General features: G+C 36.4%; 1 protein-coding gene across 1 annotated transcript in view; it reads right to left on the bottom strand.

Annotated features, from left to right (window-relative positions):
- The window catches only part of POLA1 (polymerase (DNA directed), alpha 1, catalytic subunit), a 312,056-nt gene that overhangs the window by 132,950 nt on the left and 169,510 nt on the right, over nt 1-9,596 (bottom strand). The window lies entirely within an intron of this gene.

Here is a 9,596-nt window from a genome sequence, read left to right on the forward strand (position 1 = left end):
AAGCTAAAGGAGTTCATCACCACCAAACCAATATTATATGAAATGCTGAAAGGGAGGAAGAAGAAGAAGGTAAAGATACAAATTATGAACAACAAATACACATCTATCAACAAGTGAATCTAAAAATCAAGTGAATAAATAATCTGATGAACAGAATAAACTGGTGAATATAATAGAATCAGGGGCATAGCAAGGGAATGGACTGACTATTCTTGGGGTAATGGACATTTTTATGTGGGAGACCTGGAGTGCAAGAGATTGAGCAAGACTTTAAGCGGAGGTCCAAAGGTATTACTGTAAAAGACTAAAAAATATTTTGAGGATGGAGGAAAGAAGGGAAGAGGTAGAAGGAAGACAGAAAAAGCCAGTCCCTCAGTCCCCAGGGGCTGGGATCCTATCATTCAGCCTTGAGCTTTATGGCCTAGCACAGTGTCTGAGGCACTGCAGGAGCTGAAGAGATGTTCTTTTAAATTTAAACTGATGGGATCCAACTCGAGAATATCAAGATTAATTTGAATGGCTGAACACTTCAGCTCCCCTCAGGCTAGGCTGCCTGTGAGACTCCAAAAGCCCTTCCCTTGCAGAAGGAAGATCAAGCTCTGTGACCAAGTAGAACCAACTCAAAGCTCTCCCCTCACCTCACTAGCTTCAGGAGCCACAACCCTTGGGCAGACTTCTTCACCTCCTTGGACTATTGCAAATAACACCTACCCGCCTTCTTTCATGGGATGATACAATAAGCATCATGTGGGACCAATGTCTTAAAACTGTCAAGACTTGTGAACAAGTGATATTCTCAGGTCCTCGTTCCTGACAATATACAGCACAGCATTAGTGGGCCTTTTTCTAGAAGGGATATTTAAATGATTTCATCAAGATGCTGTGGAACCACTGCTCAATAATGGGTTACTTAGGGATTATGATGTCATTCGTTTTCCTTGGAAAATGGAAAACAACACGACTTCTCTATGTTCCTTCAGAGCAGACAACTCAATAATGATTGCATTAATTAAATATTGAATAGATAACCAAAAGATATATTTTTCTAGCTAATGAAAGATAAATCTCAAGTGAAATTACACTTTCAGAAAGATTATGCTTGAAGTTTAGTGTTCGTCATCCATTTTCTTAGGGGTAACCAGGTTTTTCTGCTGGAAATCAGAGTTTTCAAAGAATTCAAAGACATTGTTGTTAACTCTCTTGCCACCTCTCAACACATATGCCTTTGGGAAGTAATAACACATTTCAAGTTTTTTTTTTTGTTTTTTTTTAAAAACCTCAGGATGAATTGAGTTCCATCGCACAATGAGCAGTTTATAAACTCTTTGCAAAGTATGTAAGCCTTGTCTGAAAACTCCAAAAACAATCCAGAACAACATCTATGCTGACCAAAGAATGAAAATATGAGAACACAACAACCTTCCACTAAAAAACCCATGCGGCTCTGTTTGCCCATGAAGAGAAATCCAGCATTATTTAACCTTTTCCCTAACATGGACAACATTAAAAACACTTTGCTTATGAATTTAGCAGACTAAAAGTTAAGCTTGAACTGGAAATGCCACAGAGGACCACCATTACGTTCATAATTCAACATTGTGTTATTCAATGCATCCTAAGGGGTGGCTTTTATAGGCACAAAATATGAACTACACATTTCTGAAAGGTCATGGAAACACTATGGAGACAAGAATAAAGTGAATTAGTGAGAAATGAATTCAATGCAGATTTTTACATTTAGTTTCTTACTAACAAGGAACCATCTCTCAGAAATGGCAAGCTCTAACATTAAAATAACATGCTAAATATTTCATCTAACAATTTGGATTTTTCCCTCCACAGAGTATATGAAAAGTTCTCCTTTCCCTCTGTGTGCACACTTTGCTGTTTGCTTTAAAAAAGTAATTTCATGAAAATGCATTTTCCTTCTGATTAAAAACTCCAGTGACTCAACAGCTACAGAAAAGTAGAATCTATGAAGTTGAAAAAGGTTTAGCTTGATATTATATCAAGTATATTTTCATTGCCATTAAAATATATATTTTCAAGGTCAGTATAAATGCTAACGTAAATTACTACTTTAAAAAGGGCATGCATGTATTTTTTGGATAAAACAAAATCTCATACTTTGTAAAGGTTTCATATATTTAAAGAATACAGAAAGTCATTTCAAGTAGAAAATTAGCTTACATTCTTTCTGAAGAACAAAAACATTAAATTAAAACTTCAAGGCCAAGGAGATGCAAAGGAAAGAGCAAGTCCTTATAATGGTGTCAGGGAGCCAAAAAGAATGGTACAAATGAGACTAGACTTTTCCAAATAACTGTAGGTCAAAAGTAATACTTCCAAGCTAAACACTTTATGAAATAAATAAAAACAGTGAGTGTCACATCACAATTCATAAAAAAACTGGAAGATGTTCTATGCATATTTTTAAAAATTCACTAAATTGAAAAGGAGAAAAATGAGTCATTTTATTGCCCAACCTACTAAAATTTTCAAGAAAATACTGAATACATGATAAATAAGTAATATTTTAAAATGCTAAAATATTGAGTCACCTATACAAACTTCAAGAAACAAAATAAGCCCAGCTGCTGTGGCTCAGTGGATGAGCGTTGACCCATGAACCAGATCACGGTTTAATGCCCAGCTTGTGGGCTCATTCCCCAGTGTGGGGCGTGCAAAAGGCAACCAATCAATGATTCTCTCTCATCATTGATGTTTCTATCTCTCTCTCCCTCTCCCTTCCTCTCTGAAATAAAAAAATCTTAAAAAAGAAACAAAATAAAAAAGTTTTATTGATATACTGATACTATATAAACAAGGATGAAAAATGTAAAATTAATTGTTCAAAGTATTTTATTTACTTTAGCTTCATAGTCAAACAATTAGCTTACAATCTATGTTAATATTTTAAATCAAATGGAAAAATTATTTTGCCATTAAAAAGTACATTCGGGCAAGTCTAGTCTATTTTATTAATCTATTTTAAAATAATTTAAAACTAAGAAGTATGAAGATAAAAATCTTAATATGCAGTTTGGTAAAGTTCAAGTCAATCTTTGAACAACACATTTATCTACCCAGTAAAGCTTGTGTTAATGCAATGTAAGAGTTTGGCAAATTCAACTTTAATGGAGCATAAAAGTGCTTTTGCTTGAAAGTGAGATCATTTTTAAAAATTCAAAGCATGATCACTTTTTCTTTTTTCATAGGAACAATCTGATACAAGCAGCAAAGCTTAAATAAACTAGAAACATTTCAAATGATCCATAAAGGATTAATAAGCACTGCAGGAAGTCCTATAGGCTCAGCGTATACATTTTCCATCTTTCCCACCTATGATGGGCATGATATGAAATTCTAAACAGAAGTGAAGTTTCAGAGTCCCTGAATGTTAAAGGGCTGTCGTGTTGAGGTGAGAGTTAGCAACCCAGGGCTCTCTAATTTGAAATGGATCAAAATGGCGATGGTATTAGGACAAGAATCATTCAAACTGAGATATTTAATTCTCAATTAAAAAGGTCTTCTTGCTGAGGGTAATAACCAGTGGTCAGAAGCAAAACTAAGGCAAAAGGAGTAGTGGTAAGCTACAGGCCACTAATACAACAAGAACAAAATGACAGCTATTATTTTAGCAGAGATAATCTATGCTGAAACACAAAACACACACATACACAATTTCTTTCAATACAATTTTCTTGTCTCCCCACTGATTTCTGTGATTACCACAGAAAGCAGGGTTCTAAGCACATTTCTCTACTGAATCCTCAATCAATAATAGTAAAAAATTCAGATGGAAGATATGGGAAAATGCATTATGGCATTAGTAACTGTTTGTAAAATAGGCTGAACTTATCAACATGCACAGAAGTTGAGAAGAAGAAACCTCACATACTTAAAACACCATGTTTTTGTTACCCCAAAGCTCAGTCACATTGCCTGTATCATCAAATTGAAATTCTGTTCATTTTAGGTTGTGTAATCTTCTTACCAATCCTCATAACTACTAATTCTTCAAGAATATACTTCATAAAAAATCATTTTTTATATTAAAATGTAAACAGCCCCCCAAAAGTACAAAGGTCTATTTTCTATGAAACATAAAATGCGAAATTTTCCTTATCCATATGCACAATTAATTATAACTTGGCACAGGGTTCTAAATTGAAGTAAGGCTACAGTTTTTTTAGTAAGAGCTCAGGTTTACTACTTGAGTAAACACTCAGAGAGAGGCAACTTTAAAACGTGCATATTTTTCAACCTCCGGTGCTTTAAAAGTTCCTTGACAGAAGAATCAATTATTCATGCCGCTACAATCAGATTTACTTTCTTAAAATGAAACTCAAATACTAAATGACAAGAGTGACATTAAACAATACCAATGAATGTAGGGATCAACAAAAGCTTAAAAACAGATACACAAAATACAGAATTTGTCCCAAGTAAACAGTGTATCAGCCATGTCCAAGAATACAGAGAGCCCTTACTAAGGCTTTGGCTATTTTATTGCTAATTCACATTACCATTAGCAGATGGGTAAAAGAAATGAACCTGAAGCAATTAAGTCTTCCACAGTGATAAATTTAATCATTTACTGAACACCTATTTAGTTCTTTGGATTTTCTAAAACTTAAAAGAGTAGGATGCAAATTGTCATCCTTATGTGGAGGAGGCTTCTTTTTAAAAATATATATATTTTATTGATTTTTACAGAGAGAAAGGGAGAGGAATAGAGAGTTAGAAACATTGATGAGAGAGAAACATTGATCAGCTGCCTCCTGCACACTCCCTATTGGGGATGGAACCTGCAACAAAGGTACATGCCCTTGACCAGAATCGAACCCAGAACCCTTCAGTCTGCAGGCTGATGCTCTATTCACAGAGCCAAACTGGTTAGGGCTAGAGGAGGTCTTGAAAAGAGGGTATGTATGGGTTTTGAACTGGGGGTCCAAATTTAAATCTCAGCTCTACAATGGTTTGTCTTTAACATTGGCTGAGTTGCTTACTGTCAGATTCAGCTTCTTGATTTGTAAAAACCGAAAAGATAACTCACACCGCATAGGGTTGCTACAAAAATTAAATGATACCATATAGTGTTAGCTCAGAAAAGATTAGTTTTTCTTCTCATGTTCTCTGGAAATCTACAACCTTATAGGGAACAAATTAATTATTTTCCAAATAAAAGAATATACCTAACAAGAGACTGTATTAAAGAAATTGTGGGAGAAAGGTTATACATTCGAAGTTCTCTAGGAATCCAGAGGGAGATAAAAACCTTTCACAGCTGTAATGCCAATGAAAGACTTGCTGGAATTGAGACAGGCTTGGGTCCTGAAGGCTGAGAACTGAAACAGATTGAGATGGCAACTGGGTGAGGACAATACTGGCAGTTATAAGAAAACAAGCAGGTCTATCTGGAGGGTTAATAATTTGGACAGTATCCCTGAATGGGAGAGTCTACGGGGAGGGAAGGTTGGATTATACAATGTCTGAAATGCCAGAATAAAGAGTTTGGCTATAATTATGATTAAATTGAATTAAGCCACTGCAGCACCCATGAGTATGTATAAATTGTGTCCATTATATTCTAGAGTTAATTATAAAAGAGGATAGAATGCTACCTATGGAGCTAAGGTCAAAAAACTGTCCAAATCCATTTGGCTTAAATTTAGTAATAAACTAACCCACAAAGGGCAACCATGATATAAAAATAGGAGTTCAGAAAAACAAAAATTAAAGCTGAAAATTTTGAAGACATGAGATTGAGTTACCAAGTATAGAGCTTGAAGAAATGAAAGGGAGATATGAGTGATATTTACAAATATTAAAAAAAGAAAAGCATAAAAAAGTCGTTGTATTCATTTAATGTTCAACGCGGGTGCACAGCAGGTAGTAAGGCCTAGAATGGAGAACGTTTAGATTAGCCATGGGGAAAAACTTCTGAATGTGGAGCTTGTAAGAACTAGAAGACAGCCCAGCAAGAGACTGCAGCAGTACCATTAATGCAAAATATTCAAAAGATTTTCAAAAGCACAGTGGCAGAAAGATAGATTTTTCAAGATGCACTGTTTTCGCCTGGGTGACCCGCAGACGACATGTTAGTTCTACAATTTATGACTTTTGGATTAAAGCTGGGGGGGTGTCCTTCCAGACATGGAGAGCCCTTAATGACAGTGCAGCTTCAAAACCGCACAGTGATAAAGAGTTACTGAACTAAGAAAAACCTCGGCAAGTACTCCCTCAATTATTTCGGCCCTTGGGCACTTCGATGGGAAACTATTCATTGATATTATTCTTTTTCCAGCATTCACTTTATAGAATATCAAGACAGAGTCAAATGTTGACTTACTATGGTAAATAGAGGGGAAAAAAGCCTGCTTTGATTTCCTTTCCTTTATTACCACCTTGGTTTTGTGTTTTAGAATGTCGATTATGTTTGAAAAGAGGCTGGAGGACGGGAGGCAGGCTCATCCCTTCAATGAAGACAAAAGCAGCTATTTCATTCTGCTGTGTGAGTGTTATCCCCCCCTTAATTCTCTCACTATCATATTAAACTGTGATTTTTCAACAGCAGCCTCAAAAAGTTATTATATTTTACTTGTTATTCTAAAAGAATTAATAGGCAAATATAGGGACAGGATAAAAATAGGGCAAAAATGTTTTTGTACTCTTAGACCAGCTAAAATGTTCAGAGTATAAAATAACTAGAAAGGCAAACTGTTAGGTATTCATAAGGAAAATGTGAATGTTTTCCCAAAGGCATTATTAACAATTAATAATCATTACACTGGTGCCTTGTTTACCTGACCTTGTGTAAATTCAGCAGCCTGGTAATTAGACCCATATTTTGCACATTTGTATATTTCCATGCATAGATTTGACTCATTCATTCATCCATTAAAATTTGCTTGACAGACGTAGATGAATAATCAAGCTACAATTTGTATTTACTGGATTATAGAAAATTGCCCAAACTGTTAAGTTCAAGGAAAGCACATTCTTGTCTCTCTTGTGACTGATGTAAAAGCAATTACACATCAGAGGATTGCCCCAAAGCTCTCAAAGAAGTGGCACTGCTTTTGCAATCTGGGGTCTTTAACAGCATCTTTTTTCTGAACATGGAGACTGTTTAAAGATTAACTCTAGCCCTAACTGGTTTGGCTCAGTGGATACAGCGTCAGCCTGCAGACTGAAGGGTTTCGGGTTCAATTCCAGTCAAAGGCACATGCCGGGGTTGCAGCTTGATCCCCAGTGGGGGGCATGCAAGAGGCAGCTGATCAATGATTCTCTTTCATCATTGATGTTTCTCTCTCTCTCTCTCCCTCTCCCTTCCTCTCTGAAATTAATAAAAATATATTTTAAAAAAAGATTAACTCTAACAGAGGAAAGGAAATATCCCTGTGCAAGTAAGTTTAGAATTTAATTCATTACACTATAATTTCACATAAAAAATGAAATTCTGCCAAAACCGGTTTGGCTCAGTGGATAGAGCGTCGGCCTGCGGACTGAAAGGTCCCAGGTTCGGTTCCGGTTAAGGGCATGTACCTGGGTTGCGGGCACATACCCAGTGGGAGATGTGCAGGAGGCGGCTGATCGATGTTTCTCTCTCATCGATGTTTCTAACTCTCTATCTCTCTCCCTTCCTCTCTGTAAAAAATCAATGGAATATATTTTTAAAAAAATGAAATTCTGATCAACCTTCTACATGCCAAATAAACAATGCAGCTTTATTCCACAAAGGCAGCATAGGCAGTGGAAGTTCTGAAAAGGAGAAATAAGGCAACTTTTTTTGGAATAGATTTATGATACACACTTCTCCCCTTCTTCCCCTAGAAAACAAACATCAGCAAAACCTGAGCAAACCTCTTCCTACCAGCAATCAACAAGAAACAAAAGCACTGTATGTAAGATTTTATTATTAATGCAGTTTCATGCAAAGAAGCAGAACACATTTTAGTGCTAACCGCTTCCTAAATTGAGATACTAACTACTCGCCAAACATGCTGTCATATGGAACCGTATTTTACACTATGGTATTTATTTTGCTTTTGCAGTCACTAACCAAAGCATCGCTATTACATGTTTTCTGGTCCAAGGTACAGTACTTCTTTTACACAGCTAAAGATTCAACAATTTTGCTGTCTTAAATCCAATTCTTCAAACTGCTTTATTTTGATTGTCTACTTTAGAAGAAAAGGAGTGATTCTTGACTTTTAAAAAATGCATGTGTGTGTACAACCAGCATTACCAGAATTTTTTAAACCTCTTATATAATAAATCAAATTTTATAAAAATATACATAGCCCTGGCTGGTGTTCTCAGTGGTTAGCGCATCAGTCTGCACACTGAAGGGTCTCGAGTTCGATGCCCCATCAGGGCACGTGCAGCAGGCAGCCAATTGATATGTCTCTCTCACATAGATGTTTATATATCTGTGTCTCTCCCCCTCCCTTCCTAACAAAAATAAATAAAACAAAAATATACATAAAGATGCAACGATGCATTTTATATAAATCTTTGCTATGGACATTTAGCTCCACGGCTAATGCATCTGAAACATTACCAAAACCTAACTGGTTTCTTCCTAACATTTCATCTTTTCTTCCCATAAAACAAACAATAACCACCCTGATGGATGTCAGATATTAACTTCTGTGGTAATGGCCTGTAGTCACCTAAAAGATCACTAAAGAGCCAGGTAAAGCATTAGTTTAGAAAATGAGTTCTAACAGTCCACATGTTTATAAACACAGAAATGGGAGTTCAGATGTTTCCAAGTGTGTGTGACTTTTAAAAAATATATATTTTATTGATTTTTTTTACAGAGAGGAAGGAAGAGGGATAGAGAGTTAGAAACACTGATGAGAGAGAAACATCGATCAGCTGCCTCCTACACACCCCCAACTGGGGATGTGCCCGCAACCAAGATACATGACCTTGACTGGAATCGAACCCGGGACCCTTCAGTCCGCAGGCTGACACTCTATCCACTGAGCTAAACCAGTCAGGGCCAAGTGTGTGGGACTTTACATGAAACTGAGTGTCTGCTGAATCCATGGCATTGTAATAGGCATTTCAGGGGTCTTGTGTCAAGAAAACACAGTCCTGGCAGTTTAATATGATAAAACAACTTTGATTTTTAAATTAAATCTATTGAGGTGACACTAGTTAATAAAGCCATACAGGTTTCATCTGCACACCTCTATAACACATCATCTGTATATTGCACTGTGCACTTACCACCCAAAGTCAAGTCTCTTTTTGACCCCATTTATCCCCACTTTGTTCTATCTTTCCCCAATCCCCTTTCCCTCTGGTAATCAGTATGCTGTTGTCTGTGCCTATGAGATTTTTTTTTTCTTAATCCTTTCACCTTTTCCACCCAGCCCCCAACCCTCCACTCCTCTGACAGCTGTCAGTTTGTTCTATGTATCTATGAGTCTGTTCCTATTTTGTTTGTTAGTTTATTTTGTTCATTAGATCTCACATATAAGTGAAATCAAGTGGTACTTGTCTTTCTCTGACTGGCTTATTTCACTTAGCATAACACTGTCAAGGTCCATGCATGCTGTTGCAAAAGGTAAGATTTC

The sequence above is a fragment of the Myotis davidii genome, unplaced genomic scaffold (assembly GCF_000327345.1).
Source record: "Myotis davidii unplaced genomic scaffold, ASM32734v1 scaffold1124, whole genome shotgun sequence".
NCBI lineage: Eukaryota > Metazoa > Chordata > Mammalia > Chiroptera > Vespertilionidae > Myotis > Myotis davidii.